The sequence below is a fragment of the Anolis carolinensis genome, chromosome 3, assembly GCF_035594765.1.
Source record: "Anolis carolinensis isolate JA03-04 chromosome 3, rAnoCar3.1.pri, whole genome shotgun sequence".
In the NCBI taxonomy this organism is placed as follows: Eukaryota; Metazoa; Chordata; class Lepidosauria; order Squamata; family Dactyloidae; genus Anolis; species Anolis carolinensis.
In genome coordinates this window covers 67,287,205-67,312,682 of record NC_085843.1, presented here as the reverse complement: position 1 = coordinate 67,312,682, position 25,478 = coordinate 67,287,205, and the positions used below count along the sequence as shown (strand labels likewise).

At 38.0% G+C, this 25,478-nt stretch overlaps 1 long non-coding RNA gene across 1 annotated transcript; it reads right to left on the bottom strand.

The window, feature by feature from the left end:
• Nucleotides 1-1,373: 1,373 nt before the first annotated feature.
• LOC134297438 (uncharacterized) lies at nt 1,374-25,246 on the bottom strand. The gene is made up of 2 exons (XR_010004198.1): nt 24,846-25,246; nt 1,374-15,868 (listed from the first exon to the last, which is right to left on the bottom strand). It is a non-coding gene; the product is annotated as an uncharacterized LOC134297438 (long non-coding RNA).
• Between the last annotated feature and the right edge of the window lie 232 nt (nt 25,247-25,478).

The window sequence follows — 25,478 nt, the reverse complement described above, 5'->3', positions numbered from 1 at the left end:
TAGCTGCACACTTTTAATTAGGGTATGGAGTAGCTAGGCAAACATATGGATCTGAAGATATTTTTAATGCTTCAATTTCTTTATAACGAGTCTGTGTTCTGAGAGTAAACACATAATTGAGGATTTTATTTCCACCATGAGAAAATTAATCTAATCAAATTGTATGTTAAAAGAATCGGGAGGTATACACAGATTTTTCTCACCAAAATGTGTTTGACATTGTGAGCTGGAAATCAAATGGAAAGGACATATGTATGTAGATTCTCTGAGCCAAACTCAGTATTAGGGCTTCCTAAAGTACACTCAGTATAATGAATGGAATTTATTAGAAAAAACTAATCTCTCATAGATTTCAATCGATTTACTAAAGGTAGAACTAACTCAGGCCCCATCTGCACTGTATTATATAGGCAGTGTAGACCCATACAATGCTATTCAATACAGTTAAAATGCATTATATGAGTCTATACTACCTATATAATGCAGTGCAGATGGTTTGATATGATTTGATCTATTTGTTATGTCTTGTTGACATTGAATGTTTTCTACTTTTCCTGTTGTACATCACCCTGAGTCCCCTCAGGGAGATAGGAGGGATAAAAATAAAGTGTTGTTGTTGTTGTTGTTGTTGTTGTTATTTTGACCATATAATGCAGTTTGAATTTGCATTATATGGGACTATAGATAGGGCCTCTTGTAGTCCCATATATAGAGCTCCTGCCAGCGAAGGTGGGTGGGTTCCTTTTCATTCGGGTGATAAATCTATTGTGGAGTTTATTAAGATTAAAGGAATAGCCTGAGATATGAAAATTGTTTATGCAATAGACTTCAGCACCTTGGATGCTTCCTTTCAAGTCCTAAAAGCTGGATTTGATTCACCACAAATCTGAAGGTATCGCCAAAACTGCCTCATACTGAACAACTTTCAGCTTAAATGTTTTCCCCTTCCCTAGTTCTGCAAGATGTTAAATTTAAACAATAGGGGAGGATTTATTCATGTGCATCAATTCTAGTACACTAATCCCAAAACCACAGTGTTCCCTCTGACCCTCCCTCCTTCCAAGAACACCTATTATAATCTTAGCACATTTTTTCGTCCTTGAGAAAGACTAGATTCTCTTTACAGAGGAAAATGGAATACTTAGAGAAGATTTCTCCTGCAGCATTTTCCAAAATAGCAGGGTATCATTTCATTGCAGTACAAATGGGAAAATGTGGGTTATAAAAACAAAATACAGAAATAAAAACAACAACCCAGGAGGGAGAGAGAAAACTGATGTAGTTTGGATAGCAATTTTACACATTAATGATTTTGTTCCATTCTCTACTGAAAAGCGTGAAATCCTTGGAACTAAAGGGCAGATAAAAGAAGATGAAATGTAATGTGTGTGCCTTTTATTCTACTATCCTTTAATAATGATCTGGAAAGTTCAAAGTACATCTAATGATGCATCTAATGTAAAGAATCCCATAGGACACCACCAATCACCAGAGCTTTTTTCCTCTGGAGGAAAATGATAATGCAAAAGCTGTCCTAACTACACATGGTAGAAAGAACAGAAGAAAGAAGACAAAATATGTATAGGTAGTACAATCATTACCTATAAAAGCATAACAGCATGCTGGTTACATCAAAAAATGGCTTCATATCTACTTGATTCTCAGAAAAGTGATCCAATAATCCATGCAAATGTTGTTCTGTGGAGTTCTTTCAGAGTGCTGCTGCTCAGTTGCATAGTCGTTTCCGACTCTTCGTGACCTCATGAACCAGTCCACGCCAGAGCTTCCTGTCGGCTGTCGCTGCCCCCAGTTCCTTCAAGGTCAAGCCAGTCACTTCAAGGATACTGTCCATCCATCTCACCTTTGGTCGGCCTCTCTTCCTTTTTCCTTCCATTTTCCCCAGCATCGTGAAAGCTTTTCCAAGCTTTCATGTCTTAGAGTACAGTCCCTCAAAATCTCCACTGTATGCAGTAGGGATTTATTTATTTTTTGTAGGGGAAAAAACATAATATCAGTTTTACCTTCTGGGGAATATCTCTGAAAACTGGGCACTTTTTAAACAAGGAGAGAAAGTCTCCCCATAACACATTTTTTTCCTTTCCCACTTCTCATACCTCTCAATATAATGGATAAGTGAAAGGCAGGAGAATTCAGGTACCATTGCTGGCTGTGTTCTGAAAGCTGATGCATAATGATGCAGACCTTCTTCAAAACCATTCAGAGTTTATCCGGAGGTCTCAGAGGATAAAATCATCATTGTGTTGGCTATTAGAACATCACCAATGACAATCCTCAGCTTGCTACCCATCTTCCTACTGATCATTACAGAACATGTTGTGCAGGTATAAAGATGAGTTTCTACTGGGTGAACGGATATAGTATTCCAATTTTTCTTCCTCAATGCTGAGCCTTTCTATTTTAAAACTAAGGTGGATGTTGAAGATGGATGAGCATGAACTGGAAGGTTTGATCACAGAGATGGACAGACTGTGTTTAGTTTGGGTCTGCTCCCTTTCATTCAAGCAGTTTGTCCTCATACAGTGTCTGCAATGGTGGCAATCTATTCTCACACAACATCTGTTGTCTATTTTATCATCCCTATTTGTCTTTCTCACTTCCAGATCTTGGAATTTTTCTTTAAAAAAAATAAAAAAATGAATGTTTTGCATTCTTGTTTGCTGCTTGAGGCCAGGTGTCCATTATTATACCGCCAGCTGCTAAAGTGGCTCATTACATTACACATTATTATTGCATTTCCATCATCACTTCTTTAGCAGGCATACATTCTATCTGCCTAGTCACCACCAAGGTTTGCAACTTCTGCAATCAATAGCATCAAAACTCATCAAACTATAATATACCCAAGCACACAGTCCCTCTTGCTTTCCTTACTGTTCCCTGCCTGCGTTGCTACTGTTCATTGTGTTCATTGTGCTACAGCCCAAAAGACATACAACAACCCAGGGCTACTGTTGCTTCTTTCTTACATTCTCCATGAAAAAAACAGATACTCTAAGGGAAGGAAACAAACAGTACCAGAATACTTCTTGCCTTCATGCTCTTATGTGTGTATATGTTTACAGAGATGGCCAGCAGCATTGCAATTTCAAGATTGTAATTTCACAGTGTGTTTTACAGGAGCTAATCTCAGTTTTATAGGAACTCTCCAAGGTGCTGAATCTATATGTTTCAACATTTTCAATAGCTCCTATAAAACTGTGAGTAGCTCTTGTAAAATTGCATGTGGATTTGTCATCCCAGAATAGTGGGATCTCTGGTTGCCTTTACATGTTTCTTATTCCCAGTATCTGTGAAATGTAGAACTGTTTTCTTTGCCTCTCTCCTGCCACTTCTTTAATCTCTTTCCCTTTCTAACTTCATTCAACCATATTCTCTATGTCCCTGTCTTCCCTTGCCCGTACTGATGGACTGGCAAGTTAAACTTTTGAAATATAAAAAGAGTGACCAAAACTTCCTTCAGCTGTATTTTTCCCTCAGTTTCTCTCTCTCTGAGATTTATTTCCAGCTGAACCTTCCCCTTTATGTTTACTTTTTTTGCAAATAAGAATGGAAACAAGAATCTTCTTTCATACTTCCATTGTGTTCATCCCTCTTTCCCCAATGTTTGACTGTCATTCACAACCACCTCACTTGCAAAGAACTTTAAGAACAAGGCAGCAGCGCAATATGTTTTACAAGTAATTTCCATTTCTCCAACATTATTTATGTCCTACTGAAGAATCATGTGGGAAATTATCATTATCATTTCAAGAAAAAGGGACAAATTACATTCTATGCCTGTTGTTTTTACTCAGTTACTGTTGAAAGGATCAAATTCCATGGACACAGTTTCATTGTAGCTTGTTACTTGAATTTTTTTTTAATTCTTACATTGGCCCTCAACACCAAATATGCTTATGCTTTAATTGCCCCCAAAAAAAGATAGATCTAGTATTGTGTTGAAAAATGTTTTAACTATATATAAAGCCACCACCCTCAAATAGCATCCATGCAAATCCCCACAAAGTGACTATACCAGTATAAATAATGTAATACTCTACATAAATGATGTAAGCAGTTCATTTTCTGGTGCCGGCCAAGTTGTGAATATATTCACATTGGATTGTGCTACATTTAGCCTGAAATTTAATCGTAATAAGAGTCATCAACACTAACACTTTGCAATTATGTAGCATTTTGTAGTGTTACTAGAAACAGTATCACAGTAACATGAACATAAATACTATAAATGTTGGAAGGTATGGCTACTCTTATGTCACATATCAGATACCAACTTTGATTGCTATAAGTTTAAAGTGTGAGATTTAGAGAACAAGCTGAGAAGGTCCATAGTTCATGTTCATTCACTGAATAATAAATATCCTATGTTCAGTCCCTTAGCAATTAAAAAATCTGTTATCTTGTAATATGAAAGAAACAGTGCTTGGATGTTATTTCTAATAGAAAATAATACAGACCTTGCTCATTAAGACTACTATGCCACTTTTCATTCTTCTCAATTAGTGTTTAAAACAAAAAATGCACTAAAAATATAAAAGTTGCCTCCCGCAAATCTCTACAACCCCCTCAAAAGCTATGTTTTTGAATAATAAAGCAAATAGCATCAGTTAACATTTTTATGAAATTACACTTCACAGGTAATGCTGTTATTAGGAATGTGTTATGTCCAATCTCTTTAAAGAACTTTTAAAGCCCAGGAGTCTGAAAAATTGCTCTCAGTCAGAGATTTTCAGTTGTTCCCAGACAGGACTTTCAGTTCTTCCCATGGAGCTGTGAAATACTTTCTCAAACTGAAAACTTGTGAATATTCATGACCTCTTTAGTGTATGTCGGCTATGGTTAACAAGTTTCATTTGTTTCAGTGATTTTATGCAGAGCTACCACTGAGTTTAATTCTCAGTTTGGTAGACACAATGTCCTTTGTTGTTTATTCATTCAGTCACTTCCAACTCTTCGTAACCTCATGGATCAACCCATGCCAGAGCTCCCTATACTAGTTAAAAATTTGGAACAATATGAATGTTCTGCATTTCATTTCAGATATGTGCACACATATACAAAAATTTTCATCTGTCAAAATGAGCCAAATGTAATATTTTCTCCAATGTGTATGAACTCACCTCCCTTTTCATTTCATTTTTGGCTGGAAAATCTCAACATCATCACTGTATCATACAGAGTCCAGAGGGATTTAATTTTGCTAGAAATGAAGTCAAGGACAGCTTTCTCTCCCCCACTCCCTTTCTCCCCCACTATCCCTCCCTCTCTTTCCACCCCACTGTAAGAAAGCTTTAATGAGGCATCTGACAGAAGGAGGAGAGAGGAAGAGTTAGCATCCCATTTTAAAGCTATTCCAGACATTTGCATTCTAAAGAAAAATGCTAAACTATAGCAATCTGAACACCAGCATGAAAGCAAATGAGAGAACACCTGCCCATGAATCCCTATAAATAGCCCAAAGCAATATATTCACATCTTGTTGTGAATCAGAATGGCAGGCTCTGAAGCATCATACAATCACTCTCTGGCTATTTTATAGCATCATCTATTGTCAGTTCTTCTCCAGTTCTCATGCATGGAACATTTTGATTTTCTTTGTGAAGAAAATACTTCCAGGCATCTAGTAGTAATGTTATGAAGGGCTGCTTAAGAATGACATGAAAGGAAAACATCATGGATTTAGAATTAAGCTAAGACTATGCAAAACAATAAATAAATGGGTGGCTGATCATTAACTGGAGAAAACTATGCCAATAGATGAAAGAGAGAAAAGGAAGAAACCTGAACTTACTATAGCATAGCATATTAAAATCTTTGAGATCTTTTGGTTTGCAGACATATATCTTATAAAATATGTTTGTAATGTCTCTATTAGGAAAACATTTTAAAAATGTTTGACACTACGCTGCTAATGTTACATATTGCATGTCATGAATTTCAAGGTGTCGCATTTAAATATATTCCCAATAAATTTAATGGGATTTAAATAATTTTTGTTTGGTGGGCTCATGCTTCTGATTTGCCTATACATTTCTCTGCTTGGGCATCTGGTCAGATTTTTTTAAATAGACTTTCCCCATTGGTATAATAATAATAATAATCATCATCATCATCATCATCATGATTACATACTCAAGCATTCATACCATATAAAACATATTTCTAAAATCCGTAAGTAAATACAGTAGAGTCTCACTTATCCAACATAAACGGGCTGGCAGAACGTTGGATAAGCGAATATGTTGGATAATAAGGAGGGATTATGGAGAAGCCTATTAAACATCAAATTAGGTTATGATTTTACAAATTAAGCACCAAAACATCATGTTACACAACAAATTTGACAGAAAAAGTAGTTCAATATGCAGTAATGCTATGTAGTAATTACTGTATTTACTAATTTAGCACCAAAATATCATGATGTATTGAAAACATTGACTACAAAAATGCGTTGGATAATCCAGAGCGTTGGATAAGCGAGTGTTGGATAAGTGAGACTCTACTGTAAAGGTACTTTGGAAATATAACACTTGCCTTTCAATATTATAAAAGGATTCCCTACTAAACCTATACTTGGCTATACATATTTCAGCTTCATAGGCTCTTTTAAAGTTTCTACCTGAAGCAAGCTTGACCTATGGCTATGGAAATAGTTTGGGATAATACAAATCAGATATTGTTACTGTTATTATGCCTACAGGAATTGTCACTGCCACCACCCCTGGTGGTGGCGCAGTGTGTTAAAGCTCTGAGCTGCTGAACTTGCGGACCGAAAGGTCCCAGGTTCAAATCCCGGGAGCGAAATGAGCGCCCGCTGATAGCCCCAGCTCCTGCCAACCTGGCAGTTTGAAAACATGCAAATGTGAGTAGATCAATAGGTACCGCTGCGGCGAGAAGGTAACGGCGCTCCATGCAGTCATGCCGGCCACATGACCTTGGAGGTGTCTACGGACAATGCCGGCTCTTCGGCTTAGAAATGGAGATGAGCACCAACCCCCAGAGTCAGACATGACTGGACTTAACGTCAGGAGAAAACCTTTACCTTTACCTTACTGTAATATTAAAGAGCCAGTTTATAGAATAAGTGTTAAGGTTTATATTGGGAAGTGTATACTGTACTTTAAAAAGTTGTATATTATTTGATGCCATGGCCTATGGCTGGTACAATAAAAAATTCATTCAATTTTAGTCATCTTGTTCTTGCCCAGAGTTTAGGTGTCAAAGTCAATTTTCTTATGCTTTTGAAAGAAATCAACAGTTCACCTAGACAGCTCATAGAGGTTGCTGCTGTGTCAGTCTGATTCAACCATTAAGGAATCACCTACAGATTGCTCTTCAGCACTTAAGAACACTCTGTTCAAGTGTTTCTGATGTTCTCAAGAGTCTTGATGTTAAAACCACACAACCATCAAGTCTCATATGAGACAGACGAATGCAAAGTAGAAAAAGCTAAGAAATTCTATTGCAAATGAACTATTGTGGCTGATGGCTTCCATGGGAGGTGGTTCTGCTTTAGGTTTTAGTTTGAACATTAGTGGATCTATTCAATATACTACTATTCGCACCTACATCCAGTGCTTTGGAGAGCTCTTTCAATGCTAGGATTTAAAATGGCTAAAATGGGAGCCCCAAGCTTTTCATTGACTGGATAAATATATTGTATGAAATCCAATTAATTCCACTACAGCAGAACAGTTTAAATTGATGAGAATCAAAATGGATCATGAAAATCAACACACAAAAGGAATGGTGACCATAATATTGTCAATGTATTCTGAACTTGGAAAGGTTACTGGAAATTGTTACCTGCTGTTCCGGAGATAAGGGCCTAGAGCACTAGATTTAAATTACAAAAAAACAAGATCCCACCTAAATAGGAAGACCTTCTTGATGGAAAAAGCTGGTAAAAGGTGTCAAAACCATGTCCTAGGAAGAGGGATGTAGGTTACTGTACATACATTGTGCATTAGAGTGTGAAAACATGCATATATGTACTTTACATGAACAGTGAAATGGTGCAGTCATTAACATAATCACAGAGATATTCGGTCTGTCACATCATGAATGGCAATGTATCTTGAACCACTAATTCAGTTGTGACCATAATTGCCACAACTGACTTTTCAGGTTTTAGGCACGATTCTACATTAGAGGTTCAAAGATAAGTGTTACCTGCTTAAACCTAAAATGGGCTACACCAGAAATCATTGATTCAGAAACTATTATTTTATGTGCATTGAGACAGAGGGGTTGATATGACTTAGAGGGGGTAAATTGTGACAAAGGAGCAATGTATCAAGAAAGCCTCCAGTGTTTGCCACACTTTATGAATAGTCCCCTGATTGATCAACTTAATAATAATAATAATAATAATAATAATAATAATAATAATAATAATAATAATAATACTTTATATACCGCTCTATCTCCTGGATGGGACTCAGGGAGGTTTCCAATCATAAAACAACATTACATAACAACATAATAACACATTATTAAGCAAAGTAAAATAATACAATTATAGCAATAAATAACATTTACATGACCTGATCAAGGGGACAGGAACCATAAACCCAATATATTAAAATGTATCATTTTAGGCTAGAGAAATCTTGTGCAATATATTCAGGCCCAGAAATCGGCGGTATTCCAATGGAATTACTCAAAAACCTGCCGACACCACCAAGTCTTCAGTTCCTTACGGAAATTGGATAATTAGGGGATTGCCTGATCTCTTTTGGCAGTGCATTCCAGAGCCGAGGGGCCACTACCGAGAAGGCTCATTCCCTCATCCCTACCAGCCGGACTTGAGACGGTGGTGGGAGCACGAGAAGAGCCTTCCCGGATGATCTCAAGGTCCCCACTGGCTCATAGGAGGAGATGTGATCACGGGGATAGGTAGGGCCCGAGCCATATAAGGCTTTATAGGTCAAAACCTGTACCTTGAATTGGACCCGGCAGTTTATCGGCAGCCAGTGGAGCTGCTTTAATAGGGGCATTGTGTGCTCCCTATAGCTGGCTCCAGTTAGAAATCTGGCTGCCGAACTTTGAACCAGTTGAAGTTTCCGGGCCGTCTTCAGGGGCAGCCCCACGTAGAGAGCATTGCAGTAATCCAGTCTGGATGTAACTAAGGCATGGACCACCGTGGCCAAGTCAGACTTCTCGAGGTATGGTCGCAGCTGCCGCACAAGTTTTAATTGTGCAAAGGCCCTCCCGGCCACCGCCGACACCTGGGCATCAAGCACCAGAGATGAATCCAGGAGGACCCCCAGACTGCGGACCTGTGCCTTCAGGGGGAGTGCAACCCTGTCGAGCACAGGTTGCTACCCAATACCCCGATTGGTCCCAACACTGACCAGGAGGGCCTCTGTCTTGTCTGAATTAAGCTTCAACTTGTTAGCCCTCATCCAGAAAGTATTATGCAAAGATTTAGGATGCCATTATAAGGTGTTTGCTAGTTAGTTTGCTTGTTTGATTGCTGCATTTCATTGGTAGATTCCTGATATCTACGAGTGTTGAATGAAAAGTAATGCCTCCACCTTCGTTACTTGGGTTTGAATGGGAATATTTTAATAAATCAAACACAGAAATAATCCTTAGAATGTGCTCTTTAACTACCACTATTCACTTTTCCACATAATCACCAGACAATTGGATACATTTCTGCTAATGATGAACAAGTTTTCTGAAGCTGTCACAGAAGAAGCCGACACTTTGTTTCCACAACCAGCATTTCATAGTACCCATCATGCACAGATCTTCCGATAGCTATGCAAAGCAATAATGTGACCCACACATTCTTGTGAAATGCTGATTATGCTTGAAATTTCTCTCTGAAATCGTCCTGAATCAATCTGTCAACCTTTTGCTTGTGATACTCGGTGGTTGCTGTCACAGGACATCCAACTCTTTGTCACATAAGTCAGATGTTCCCACATCAACATCTTTAAACTTACTCCCCCAATGACGCACAGTACTCACATCAACACAATCACCATAAACAGCTTGCATTCTCTGATGAATCTCCTTTGGGGTGACACCTTCTGCAGTCAAGAATTCAATGACTGCATGTTGCTTAAGTCGCATTGACCGACCGTCTGCACAAGGTTCCATACTTTGCACTTTAACAACACAGCCATTCAATGCTAAGGCTTCCCGCCAAATGGAACTGTAGAGGAGAGTCTACTGAACAAGCCAGTACCTGCCACATACTAGTACTGCCATCTGTTGAGGAGTTACGAAGGTGGAGGCATTACTTTTAATTCAAGCCTCGTATATCTGAAGATTTACCTGTTGAAACTTAATATGGTCATATTGTCAGTGTTAATCAAAAAAGGAATTTTCTGCACTGTCTCTGTGTTGAACACTCCACAGCATTGCACTAGTTCTGGAAGTGGTTAATAAGATTGTATTTTATTCACACACAAAAATCAATTGCCCTCTTCATTAATACATAATGAAAATTTAACTGCTTTGGGGGAATAGGGCTGTATAAACTACTCAGACTATGTCCTGTGTTTTTAAGTGTGTGTGGAGAAGAAATGAATAAAAAAGATGTTTTGAGTTCTCCTTTGAGATGATTCTCTCACTACCTGGCAGATCGTGGAAGTTATTTGTAAGAAGAAAAAATATGGCAAACCCATCCATAACTGAGCAGCAGCATCCTATGACTGTTCAATTATAGATAGTTTCAGCATGTAATACTTGTTACAAGCAAGTTTCCAAGCCCTGTTACATCTTTGTGGTTCTTAGTTTTGAAACTCTGTCAGCACAGTGAATCTGCCACTCTAGGTGGGTGTTTTTGTTCTGAGAGAAGTGACTCTATGGGTTCAGAGAAGAAAAATGTTATTTAGCTGCCTCCTGGCAATTGTATAGTTACTACTTGCACAAAGCCTTTCCTTTCAACACTGAAATCCATCACTAAAATCCGAGTTTCCAAGTTAATGCTTTTATGTTCCTTCTTGTTCTCTAAACGGATGCTCTAACGTGCTATATATCTCTGCATTGATCCCAGCTGGAGTAAAAGAGTGGACAAATTACATCTTTCATTTGTTTTCAAGTCTAGGCTTAAGAACCAGCCTAATTCCTACCATCACAGATATAATGTGGACAGAAACCATCCTTTTCTTTTCTTTTAGAAGCATCATATGGGATCCAGATTGTTGCTAACATTATTCCCCTGGAGAAAATTGTTTTGATTGATGAGTCACTGCAGAAAAATGAGTTATACATTTTGTCATCGTCGTAGCAAGCGATTGCTTCTTTTCCACTGCGACGCATACTTGCCAAAACCTCTTTTTTAACTATTACCCTGAAAGTTATAATAAAAGCAAGATTTTTACTGAAAAGATAATTAGAGTTACACTTTTAAAACTATAAAATTTACCATCTAGAACAATATCGCCTTATTTATAATATATGATGTCTAAGGTGCATCCACAGTGGAGAATTAATGCCGTTAGCCCCCACTTTAACTGCCTTGGCTCAAAGTGATGGGAAACATGGGAGTTGTAATTTTGCCTTCTCTGCCAAAAAGTGCTGGTGACTCACCAAATTAAAACTCCCAGAAGTTGTGGTAGTCATTTGATTAAATGCAAACATTGGTTACCTCTAGAAGAATTAAAAGAATAATGTTGAATGACAGGTAGGGAATATGGACAAATGTTTATATAACCTAAGCAATCTAGCAGCATGCTAATGTTTCAAAGGTGTGAAGAGCACATTATATAAAATAAAATAACATAAAAAACTGAATAAATACTCATTTTCATTTTCTGTTAAATATTATTTGAGTGAGATAAATCTGTAATGCCACCATTAATTTGCATGTATCCAGTTAAAAATTGTTAATCTAGTGTTCGACATTTAATGTCCAATGTTAGTGCAAGTATACAGATTTGCAATTATATGGTTTATGGAGCAGATCCAAAGTTCTCTGGTAGCATCCATGGAATTAAAAGGGACTGACATAACTATGGGGGAGGGGAGGAAGGACAAAACATGGTGATAAAGTGATGTTCACTACCTATATCTTGAATCACCAGATTAGGAACAGATTTGATTGTCTTTTTTTGCCCACATTCTAACAGCGAAATTGACCAATCTATGGAAAAAATACTAGCTTTGCCTTCTCCTTGGTGTGGCATTCTGCCCAGTGCTACTCAAAATGGTCAACTGTGGATTTCTGCACATCAGCAAACCCTTGGCTGTCATTCCTGGGAAGTGCCCAGGAACTTAAAATAAACGGTTGTAGCAAATGGCTACAGAGATGATACCTGTTCCCTGAATATTGATTAAATAAGCCTTCTGATCTAACACATCAGATATTTTAAGAAGCACAACATATCAGTGTTATTATATAAGATGGTGTTATATCAGTATATTGGTCAAAGGTATATTAAGTTAGAGTAAAAACCTATCTTAAAATATTTTGGCAAGAACAAATGTCCAACAATTCTTTCTGAACAGTCAGCCTTTTTAAAAAGGGACATGGTTTGTGCATTTTTAAAAAAATTTCAAGCATAATAGTCTATAAAGTTTGCCTATATCTGGAGATTGCCAAGAACATTTTTGCAACAAATGTAGTGCTGGTGAGCAGCCTTTGTGACTTAGCTCCATAATCTAAAGAAGAAGAAAGCAAGGCATAGATGTGCATATATGTACGTGGCTTACAAACAAGCTGCATTCTTGATGGCTGCAGGGCATCTCATGGGACCAGTAAGTGGGTTAGTGTCTCCTTGATGATAATGTCTTTAGCATGTCTGCTGAGGCTGTCAATAAAAGAACCAATTAGTGTAGTATTATCATTACATGGACATCTGTATAGGAAGTGGAACTGAGCCAAACATTCATTAGATGATGACTTTCAGGTGTTGCCCAGAACAAAAAATTGGATTAAACCTTGTTTCTATAGGTCAAACAATATCTGTTCAGAAGCAAACCACTGAATAGCTTTCAGATAAACTAGAGAATGTCATATATTTCATTGTCGGTATAATCAAATTAAAGCATCTTCAAAGGTCTGTGTGTGTACTTGTGTGCATTATATCAAAGAATATTCAATCTGATAATCTCATTCAGTTTGGCAGGGCATGACTGTACAAAAAGGCCTATCTATAGTGTGCAAAATAAAGGCTCAATTTAGAAACCCTAGCTAGCAGTTTGCAAATGTGCAATTAAAATCCTGGCTCTTGTCTAATTATAGAACACTTAAGTTAAATGATCTTAATAGACACATAATGATAGCTTTATAAACCTACTGTTACTTATAATCCAAAGTAATTTGTACTTCACTTTAAAAAGCATCCATTAAATGCCTATTATGATCTTTAAGCAATTTAAGGAGACATTTAATGAATGCTTTATAAACCTAAATAGCAATTATTTCCAAAGACAACTGGTAACCATCTAGAGAGATACAGCTATCAATGCAAATTGGCCATTCGGGTGAAATTGGGGAACTAATACTTAAAGTCCTTTGAACTGTATGTAAAAACAAATTGCATGTATTTTTCTTCATAGAAAACGGTTGTTGTTGTTCTTGTTGTACATAATAGGCATAAATGTTGAATTCCAGGTCTCAACATTTTGTTAATTGCATTTCTGGTCCATCTACAATCTTAATCAATTAGAAAGCCAGTTCCATATTAAGGGGTTCTCCTGTCTCCAGAAATTTCTACAGCCAATCTAGCTCAGGAGTTTATGGGAATTTATCATTTTGTTCACCTATTAGCCTTCTTGCCAAGTTTCTGTGTCCCCAAGTACAAAAAGCTTATTGGACTACAGCCTCAATAGCTGGTATTGAAATAAGCAGTTATCAGCATTATTAAACATGACTAATGTGCATGGCCCAAGACTTGATTCTTCTAACAGTTAGTACCATGTAAATCAGAAACAGTTTCATTTAGCTGTCTGGGTTATTGCTTGTTCCAAGCCTCAGCAGCAATTTGGAACTAATCCTCCCTGGGCATGACACCAAGCTAAAGAGACCTAATGAAAATATAAAGTTCCCATTACACCTTAACAGTATTTTGAAAAAGTCATTATGCAAAAAGCATCCAGCCAGTAGCTGCATGTTTTCATCATCATTCATGTTGACCAGAGAGTACATTAAAATAGTTGACAGAGGTATTAGCTAGAAAGGCCTTTCAGGATAGTAACCTATCCATGGTTTTTTCATCATCCTGTGAAGTCTTGTAGAGGGAACTTATTGTCAATTGTTATAACTTTATTCCTATTTTTAATCACATTTTCAGGCATATATGCAACCTTGCATTTGAGACCTGTATATTGAGACAGGAGGACAAAATACACAGACAGTTATTTATTTGGTGTATCTGCTCTTTGAACGCTAAACTGGATGGCTGTTGCGGGGCTAGACTATAGTTTAAAAAAACATGAACAAATTCCTATGCACACTACACATATCTTATTTGTAGTGCAAAACAAAAACAAAAACAAAATACACATGAAAGAATAATACAATATTTAAAATGAAGAACATTTTAACCAACATAAACATACCAGTATTTCAATGGGAAGTTGGACCTGCTTTTGGCTGATGAGATAGTCAAGTTAATTAGGGTTGTTGTTGTCATGAAGGATCTTGTCGAAGGCCTTACTGAAATCTAGATACCCTACATCCATGGCATTCCAGGGCATTCCCTGCATCTACCCAGTTTGTAATTCTATTGAAAAAAGATATCAGATTAGTCTGGCATGACTTGTTTTTGATACAGGAATGACCACATTATTTTCTAAGTATTTTGAGACCACTTTCTTAACAATGTTGCCTGGTATTGACATGAGGTAATAGTTTGGGTCATCCTTTCCCCCCTTCTTGAAGATAGGGACCAGACTTGCCCTCCTCCAATTCTCCTCCAATCTGCTGGGACTTCCCCTGTTCTTCAAGAACTCTCAAATATGATTGCCAGTGGTTTTGAAATAGCTTCCGCTAGTTCCTTCAATACTCTTGGATGTAGTTGATCTGGCCCTGGGGACTTGAATTTGTTTAGAGCAGCCAGGTATTCCTGGACGACTTGTTTCTCTATTTGGGGTTGGATTTCTCCCAATTCTTTGTCCATGTTGCTCAGGTTGAGGACGGGGTTTTTTTGATATAAGATCAAGGCAAAGCAGGCATTAAGTAGTTTTGCCTTTTTCCTATCCCCTCTCAGCAATACCTCATCGTCTCCTCGCCTCTTGTTCTTCCTTTTTCTACTGATGTAAGCCCTATTAATTGATTTAATGTCCCTGGCAAACCTGAGCTTGTTTTGCGCTTTAGCCTTACAAACCTTTTCCCTACAGGAGTTGGTTATTTGTTGAAATTCTTCTTTGGTATTCTCCCCCTTTCCACTTCTTGTGCATGTCTCTTTTGAGTCTTAGTCCAGCTAGAAATTCTTTGGACGTCCATTCTAGCTTCTTTGCACTTGTCTTATTTTTTTTCTTTGTTGACACTGTTTGCATTTGCACCTTGAGTATTTCACTCTTGAAAAATTCCCATCCATCCTTAACTTCCTTTTCTTTTAGTATTGGCGTCCATGGAAAGCTGCTCAGTATTTCCTTCATTTTTCAGAAGTCAGTTTTCCTAAAGTCCAGAATGCAGGTTTGACTTGTCTTAGTTTTTCTTCTTTCAGAGAGAAAAAGTAGTCAAGGGAAACAGACATGGGTTGATGGACAAATGGAAACAACAGTAAATCAAACAAAAATTGCTGGCAACTTTACACACATACACACAAACTTAATAGAAAACTGAAGGACAATTTCAATAATACATTACCATACTCTGTCTGCATCTGTGCCACCTCTTCTCTTTCATATATTTTAAATAAAATCCTTCAGCCAGACGTAACTTGAAATAAAGAAGAAAAGAAATGAAGAGACTTAAGATACTGTGGACTTGATACAATGATATATTTGAATCTTTGCTTGTTATTTTATTCTCCAAGAACAAAGCAAAAACAGCTTCTATTAAAGATATAGCATGAAAGTAAGTCCCTCTGGTAGGTAGGTAATCATTATAAAGCAAATATATATGTTATAACATAAATCAATTTTAATGTGGAAGCATTTTTTTTTCTGTGATGCTGCAGTTGTGGTCATATTTACCATACATAGACCAGCCAATAAAAAACAACACAGTAAAAAAAATTCATTTGTCTATTATATTTTTATTCTGCTCCTTTTCTTAACATAACATAACATCAACATATACAGTCACTCAAATACACCCTCCCTGGAGATATCCAACAGGCTCCTACCCTGCTGGGATTCAGAAGAGCAGTGAAAACATGGTTATGTGCCCAAGCTTTTGATGAGTAAATGATAAAGTTGACATGGCCTGATTTAAGAATGAAGCATGAGGATCTTGGACGAATTGAATTAATTATATATACCTTTTTAAGGTTTTTATAATGTGTTTTAACAATGTTATTAATTGATCTGTATGTATTGTTTTGTTTTTATGATTGCATTTTTGGGCATTAAATTTTGCCAATTTTTGTAAGCTGCCCTGAGTCCCCTCAGAAGGGTGGGGTAATGATGATGATGATGATGATGATGATGATGATAATAATAATAATAATAACTTTATTTTTATACCTCGCCCCATCTCCCGAAGGGACTCGAGGCGGCTTACATGGGGCCTGGCCCGATAAAACAAACAAATAACAGTAACAAAGCAATAAAACAATTATCCCAGTAAAAAACATCAACATCAATAAAAACAATCATTAATGTCAACAAGCAGGATACAGTATTAAAAACAGGAGACTAAGTCGTAGATCCCAGGCAAAGTGCAGAGTGTTACGAAATGGGGAAAGGAAATTTCACAGTTGAATGGACAATAAAGTGTGGTATAAAATGGCAAGACAACAACAATGGGACTATTATGATATTGACAGATAGATCAATCCAGAAACAATTAAACATCGAAGGCCTTTTGGAAGAGCCAGGTTTTTAAGCTTTTCCGGAAGGAGAGGAGGGTAGGGGCCTGCCTGATCTCTCTAGGTAGAAAGTTCCAAAGCCGGGGGGCCATGACGGAGAAGGCCCTCTCTCTCGTCCCCACCAACCATGACTGTGAGGGTGGTGGGAGCGAGAGAAGGGCCTCCCCCGACGAGCGAACGTGTGGGTTCATAGAGGGAGATGCGGTCTCTAAGGTAGGTGGGTCCCAAACAGTTTAGGGCTTTGTAGGTGATAACCTGCACCTTGAATTGGGCCCGGAAAATAAATGGCAGCCAGTGGAGCTCCTTAAACAGAGGCGTTGAACGCGCCCTGTAATTCGCTCCAGTTAAAAGCCTGGCTGCCGAACGTTGTACTAGTTGTAATTTCCGGGCCGTCTTCAAAGGCAGCCCCACGTAGAGCGAATTGCAATAGTCCAGTCTAGAGGTAACTAAGGCATGGACCACCATGGTCAGATCAGACTTCTCGAGGTATGGTCGCAGCTGGCGCACAAGTTTTAATTGTGCAAAGGCCCTCCTGGCCACAACCGACACCTGAGCCTCAAGCGTCAGCCCCGAATCCAGGAGGACCCCCAAGCTGCGGACCTGCGCCTTCAGGGGGAGTGCGACCCCGTCAAGCACAGGTTGCCACCCAATACCCCAATCAGACATACGACTGACCTGGAGGACCTCTGTCTTGTCGGGATTAAGTCTCAGTTTGTTCACCCTCATCCAGGCCAACACAGCGGCCAGACACTGGTCCAGAATCGGAGGGGCTTCCTTGGTATAAATGTTGTAAATAAATAAAATAATTTCTATTAAATAACTGTGGTGTTGCCAAAGTGAAGAACTCTTGAAGAAGATGGCCTCCTGTATCCTCCCCTGTCACTGTCACTGTACTAGATACTCTATTTTAGGGATGTAAATAACACATGTTTTCTATTTGTTTCCTGACCAGGAAAATAAAGATGGAAAGAATACTATGTTTTTTGAGTGCTGTGGAGTCCTAATGGGAAAAATCCTGTACAGATGAGAGACTTTGCAATTCAGAACCTATTCTGCACAAAACACACACAATGAAAACAGCATTTTCCATACAGAAAAAATGCACTTTCTGTGACAGAAACATTGTGTGTGGAAAATAGTATTTCAAGACAAATATTAATTTCTGTGCAGAAAATGTTTTTTCTGTATAGTGAGTACTATAATTGTAGATTCATTCTATGTAAAATTAACATATGGCTAATTTGCATAGAAAACAGGAATTTCTTCCTGACTGGCTGCATGCTTCTTTGGTGATGGATCTCAAAGGCAGTGAGTGACTGTGGCTGTCTACTACTTTTCATCATTGTTGCAGCTACCACTGCTGCTCTTCTACTGGAATATTACAGAATTGATTACCTGTTCACATGAGCAATGGCATTGTGAAAACACTCACTCATGGCCGGTTCCACATGGTGGAAAAGTCTGTGGTGAACCAGGTTTTAAAAACATGGGTCAGGGTGGACTTTAGTCTGCACATCAGCCCCAAAAGCCTATGCTTTCCATGGGGGGTGTCTAGATGTCCTCCTGGTACCTTTTGGGAGAACACCCAGACCCAAACCACCCCGCCCCAAAAAACTTTAAAAATAAAATTACTTACCCAGCCACTATTGAACTGCTGTTGGAGCTCTCCTGGCATGTAGAAATGATGTGCCAGGAGAGAGGGGGTGATGAGGAAAATCACTCCTCACTCCCCTTCTCCTGGTGCATCATTTCTACATGACAGGAGAGCTCCGGCAGCAGTTTAATGGCAGTCAGGCAAGTAATCTTATTTTTAAAGTCTTTTTAGGAGGCTTTTTAGAGAGGGGTTGGTGCCCTAGGAGTTTTCAGGGCTCATTCAGCCCAGAAAACCCAAGAGGGCTGTGCGGACTGACCCCTTGGTAGTTCCAGGACAACTGAAGGGTCAGTACCAACAGGACCCATACTGCATTAGACCCAGGTCTTTCAGGAACATCCAGGTCTAATGCAGTATCAATTAATTTGGGACAAAGCAGGGTTTTCCTGTATAGTCCTGAATTAATTCAGTTTTACTGTAGATGTCACTTGGATGCCTCTGGTAAAACCATGGGAGCTCCTGCATTATGGGCCTTGTGTGGAAGCTCCAGTTTCACCAAGTTTCACCAAATGGAGGAGATATGTGATTACGATGGAGCACAGCAACTACCCTGGTGTTGTAGAAATTTTATGTAAAACATGAAAATATACTGGCCTTGCAAGAGCCCTTACAAGACTTGAGTGGCATCTAATATATTACAATTGAATAAGACAGAATGACCAATAAAATTAGAAAATAATATTTCAATTTAACTTGCTATTTAGTTGAACAGTAGGAAATGTACCGGGACCATTTGTCAAAAATGCTTTTTAAAAGGTTCACATTTGACACCAGAATGGATTACATTTGCATTATTTTAAATATTGTTTTTAATTAAATACACTATTTGCTATTTTAAACAGCAGCAATTTCATATAACCCTTGCAATGGGTTGCTGGGTCAAAAGTGACAAGATTAATTAGCAGAGTGTTTAGCCAGCTCCTTTTATGTCAAAAGATATAATTAAAGTGGCAGGGAATAATATAATTTATCAGTTGAGTCATGCTGGATGATTATGATCTGCATAATTTATATATAACAGTAGGCCACACTGCTCACTGCTGGCAGTGCAGCAAGACTCTCTAAAGCTACTTGTTCATATATTTTAATTCACATTTTATTCAAATTTATTGTGTGGCTAGTTTGTGAAAATATTAAGTGAATGAAACATGTATTCTATTTCTAAAATGAGAGGACAATTATGCTGATGATACTACAAGAGATTCAAAGTGGGCTTGAAGGGTAGGGTGATAGAAGCAAAGATAAAATTAATCCCTGCATCTCAAGATTTGCTGTTTTATAATGACTAAATTACCTGTCTTTTCTACTTTAAAAAAATATTTCCTGTTAGCTCCTGATTCAGGTTGGTAATAGGTATGAGAGACAAGTTTCCAGCAAGTAGATCATGGTATTGGGAGCCATGTATGTTAGGCAAAAGCCTGTATGTTAGGCAAAAGCTCCTATACTAGCTTCTGTCCTTTTTCAGGTCAATGCAAGGACCATAGCCTAGGCAGTTTTTATTGAGAATAGGCATAGTAATCTTAGGTCTACATTCTAAGAGTGAAAACTCCACTAGTGCAGTTTTACATGATTACACAATTGTTACAAACAGTTACACAAAGCAGTTGCATAATTGTTTTTGGGGGATGCTGTGTAACTGTTTGCATAACTGTTTGTAACAAATGTGTAATTCAGCAGAACTGCACAATTGAAGTAAACCGAAGATTATTATACCCATTGTTTTAAAAAAATGACTTTTGGGAACTTTTGGAAATTTTTAATTTTCAAAAAAGAATTCATTTCATTACAATCTTTCAATCCATGTCCACACTGGATGAAGAAAAAAGACAAAGCTTCCGTTCCGTATGGATGTGAATAATATAATCCTTTTAATTTGATTAATAATATCACACAGATGTGTGCAAACACACACACGTGAATTAATGCAGTCATCATTTAAGAGGAGACATTCTTCTTTATTTCAGTGAGAAGAGAGAATGCTTCCTCCAAAATGTATTATTTACATATTTATAAACTCTAAAATAATATAGTACATTTTTAAAAAGTGTTCTGTTTTTTTAGTTCAACAATATATTTAATATATTAATGCTAATTAATTATTTTTTCAGATCTAACAATTGTTGATAATATCCCATAATCTTCATGCCAAATAGGGAAAAATATCTTGGTCTTTGCACAAGTATAAATTCTGTATCATATGAGCAACAATCAATCCCCCTTCCACTTTTATTCATAACATCTTCCTCTCTGTCTCAACATGGCAGCAGATAAATGCAGATACACCCTTAATTTAAAGTAAATGGAGGGTTTTCACTGTAGATATTGATCAACCTAAACAGTGTCAAGTTACTCCTTTTGTTTCTTTCCTTCTTTGGAGCCAATGCAGGAACAACCATTTATCTCTGTATTTATGTTCCTTGGTGGCACAATTGGCCTCCATCACAATTACAAATGGGGTTAAATGTGTGAAGATAGCTTCATACACGAAAGCCACTTCCTTTGAACGTTTTCCCCCTATGAAAAAAGGAACAATTTTGAAAAGATATATAAAACATTTATTCTAGATGCCAATAATAATTTTGTACATTGAGGAAAATAAACTTTATTGAAGATGTTTGTAGATGGTCAATACACCATTTAATCTACTTTATCTTATTTTTCTCAAGAATTCCTTACCAACATGGGATAGGCTTAAATCTTCTATTGACAAATAGTAAACTCTCTCATTAAACTAAATCCATTGTACTGCAAATGTCACTCCCTCAAGCATTGCTTCCAATCAATATCTTTTACTCTCTGCTGCCCTGTCAGATAAGATACAGTTTACATATAGAGTATTGACTCCACTTCCATTAGAAGATAATAGTGCACACATTGAAATCCTCAGGGTGTTTACTGTGGAATGAAAACACCCAATTGTATTTTATTTTTATTTGGGGAAAAAAAGTATAACAAGTATGGGCTAGAGAATTTAGAAGACTTCACTGTAAAGATATTTCCTTTTTGCCTCTTCAGTCCCAGCTGCACATCATGATTTTATGTGTACAATAAATAAGTACAAAGAAGTGGCATTCTTGAAGGCTTTCATTTGATATTAAATGAGGGTCATGATAAGGAAAATGAAATGCTATTCTCTTAAAAACTGGTAATATTAAATCAATGGCTACATTTTTATTTCTTTTTTTTTACATTTCTGAATCATTGCTTTGGATGCATGTTGTATATAAGAATTCTACAAACCAGGTGACAATTACAGTTTAAGTATTTAATGTCTTATGATCTGATAGAAGATGACTTGCTACAAAAGACAATAATGCTTGGTAAGAAGAAAGCAGCAGGAAACGAGGATTAAGGAAGCCATTGCCCTGAATCTGCAAAACCTGAACAGGGCTATTGGTGATAGGGTGACTTGAGAATCTCCCATTTATAGGGTTGCCATAAGTAAAAGATTGACTTAACACTAGTCAAGGGCCCGGTATTTGTATCATTCGATTAATATGTGTTTCTGTTTCGTTCCATCCATTCGGATGGTACAAAATGGTACACCCATTTCCAGTAATGAAAAAACAGTGAAACAAAAAGGAAAGTAGGAACAGAGTAAGCCAGGCAGCAGCAGCAATGCACCAAGGCAGCAGTTCCAGGAGCTAAGGAGGAGAGGATAAGAGGCGTGAAAGAGGAAGAGGAGGGGGCTGGAGGCACCTTCCTTGCATGAGAGATGAAGTAGGAGAAGGAGAGGAAGGCAGCAGCAGCAAGCAAGAACCAAAGAAGGCAGCTCCGAGACAAACCATGCCACTGCCTAAAATTATGGGAAGGAGAGGGGAATCCCCCCCATTGCTGCCAGTTAAAGAAGAAGTTAGTGGGGCTGAGCACTGGGCTGTGTGTATAGTGTGAGTGTAGAGTATCATTTGGCAGGAAGGAATGGTGCCTGCCCTGCCTCCTTTTTGCTGCTTCTTGGAGAAGTTGGGGGGGGGGGGCAGTGGAGGGACAGAAGGAATGTTTTTAAGGAGATTTTATTTATAAAAAGAAAAAAAATCTCTAAAAATCAGGGGATGGCCAAACGTTATAAAACTTGGTGGGCTAAGAGTGGTAGATGTGCCCTCCATGTGTGGTGATTTGTGTTTCTCTAGCCCTAAAACTGAGGGGAAGGGGAGCCTGAGAAGAACACCATGTTGGCCAATGGTCCAAAAAATGTTGGACCCAAATCAAAAAAGCTCATTTGAAAAGGTACTTGTTTTCGGGAAAGGCGCTTGGAAACGAGGTCTTACGAATGAAACAAACCAAAATGGATAGCGACTCTATACCATTGCTCAAAACTACTTGACATTGATTAACAATACTCTGATTTACAGTGAATGAAATATTGCATTTTTTGCACCTTGAGGCTACCCATTTAGTTTAACAAATTATTCAAAGTAGACAGTATATGAATTCATGGGACATAAGAGGGCCATTCTTAATTAGGCTTGGGAACTCATTGGTTATTTGAATATTGTATGCAAGGATGTGGAGCCTGGTATTTCTTTTTCTTTTTTTAAACATATCTTTGGGATCTTACATGAGGAATACATAAAACCCATTTCAGGATTAGAATTACGCATGGGATTAAGGAGGAGTAAAGAGTCAGGCAAGAATTTCTTGCTATCTTTAATGAGATCTTTTTTAAGAGAGAAAAGAAGTACAAATCCACAATGCCTTGAAGGTGTCTTCTGGTGCAACAGGTTCCATTGCATTGAGCCTGAGAAGTGGGATAGAGTCTGTTTGTTGTAAGATTTGATTTTTAGATTTTTTTTTCTGATTGTGCTGGCTGTTCACTTTTTAGTTTAGAAGTTGTCTTTCTCCTCTGTCCATTTCTGCTCTCATAATATAACCGCATTCCAGGTTATTAATTCTGAGTCGTCAAAGTCACCATGAGTCATGCTTTGATCAGAGGCTTTCTACTGAGAGATCTTTGTTATGATAGTTTGTTTGTGGCACTCTATAAGCCTAAGGTGGATGATGGGATGGTCAATGCTCATTTCTGCAAACAGATGGAGGATTTCAGACAACTGTCTCCATATGCAGAGGCTTCTCTAGATCCAATGTCTATGGAGGCTTGAAGGAGTGGTGTTGTCAGAGCTATTAGCCCCTCCTTAGCTCCAAGTGCAAGGAGAATTTATGAGAACACTGTTGATGAGACTATAGACTCTTTGGCTGATACCATTGTCACACATTCATCAGTTTTGTTACCACCTGAGGATAGGGGAATGGCCCTACAGTCCATCAGGCCTTTTCTTTCTGGACGCAGGGGCACCAGGACAATATCGGTGATTTCAGAATTTTAAGAGCACTGGAAATGGTCTGGGAGATCTATCTGCTTGAGAGATCTAGTACAGTTGCTCACTCTTCCCAACAAGATTTTCATATCTTGAACATATATGTGTTGAGGCCTGTGTTACTGCATTTGTATGAACATAGTTATTGACATTCCAATATCCAGCTTTAGTTATATGGGCATTCAAGTGAATGCCTAAACAGAGTTATTGGGCTTCCATATGAGTCAGTTAAGGTATGTAATCTTAGCATTTAAATCAGAACAGATGAAGCTGTATACTTTGCAAAAGTTTATGATTAAGGTGAGCTTGTTAGGGTAGCATATAGTGTTAACTGGTGAGGAACAAATCCGAAATGATGTCGCACTAGAAAGTCAAGTTTACAATTAAAATAAAATTTGACAAGGACAAATGAAGTCTTACAGACCAAAAAATAAGAATCAAATGAGGACTTCTGGTTTGGTGACCATAAGGCAAGCAGCGAAGACTAGGGCTCTAGGCTTGTGATCCATGGATCGGATCTTGGAGGGTACCCCATACCCCCCCTTAAGCAGAATGAGGTAAAGGGGTGCGCGAAGGGTGAAGCAGATCAGACCTGGGAGAAAAAGAGGCAGAGGTCCCGAAGGCAAAGCTGGTCACCAGACTCCAAAATACAAAAACTGGAAAGAACAAGAAGGAAATCGAAGACAGCGTCAGACAACTTTAGGAACTCACTCCAATCTCAAAAGAAAGAGAAATAAACAAAGGGACATATCGGGAAGGTAAGAGAGCCATGAAAGTGGCGTGATTAGGCAAAAGGGAAAACAAGACAAAAGAAATGGTAGAAAACCATCCGTTCAGGGGCTTGAGAACCCCAACAAAGATTTATATAGTACAAAGTAAATGAAAAACAAACAAATAAATAAATAATCCAGCAGCCATTACCTTGTCCTTGAGAAGGATTGTTTTGTCTATCCCACCTCTGTTTTCATCAACAAAGCGCTCCATAGCGCACGAGGAGGTGGAGAGTCAAACGGAAGGGGTGAGGCGAAGAGATAGATGGAGGAAACTCAAGACTAAGAGGATGAGAGGGGAAAGAAGGAAGTGATGAGAAAATGAACACAGAGCTCCCAAAAAGTGCCAAATAAGGAAAGTGATGAATTAAGGAAAGTGAGCATAGAGCTAGGAATCTCCTCAATCCAGAGCACCTGAAAAGTGAAGAAGCGGGGAGTCAAGTGAAGAAAGGAAGCAATGGAAAGGGGAATATAGAGCAAGAAATCACCCAAAACTTAAAGCCCCCAAAAGGATAGTGCCAGATAAGGAAAGTAATGAGCCAAGGAAAGGAAGACAAAAGGTGCAACAGAACAGCAGAGGAGGATATTGGAATACCTACTATATAGACTACATAATAGAAAGCATGCAAAGTGGTTGTGCAGGGACACTTATTGCAACAGGCTTCAATTAAAAATAAAAATAGGCAGAAAGAAATAAAAGATATAAAGATAATAACATATAAGGAAGAACAATTAAAAAAGAAACCATCAAACAAAAACTAATCAGAGACCTAGAAATTAAAAA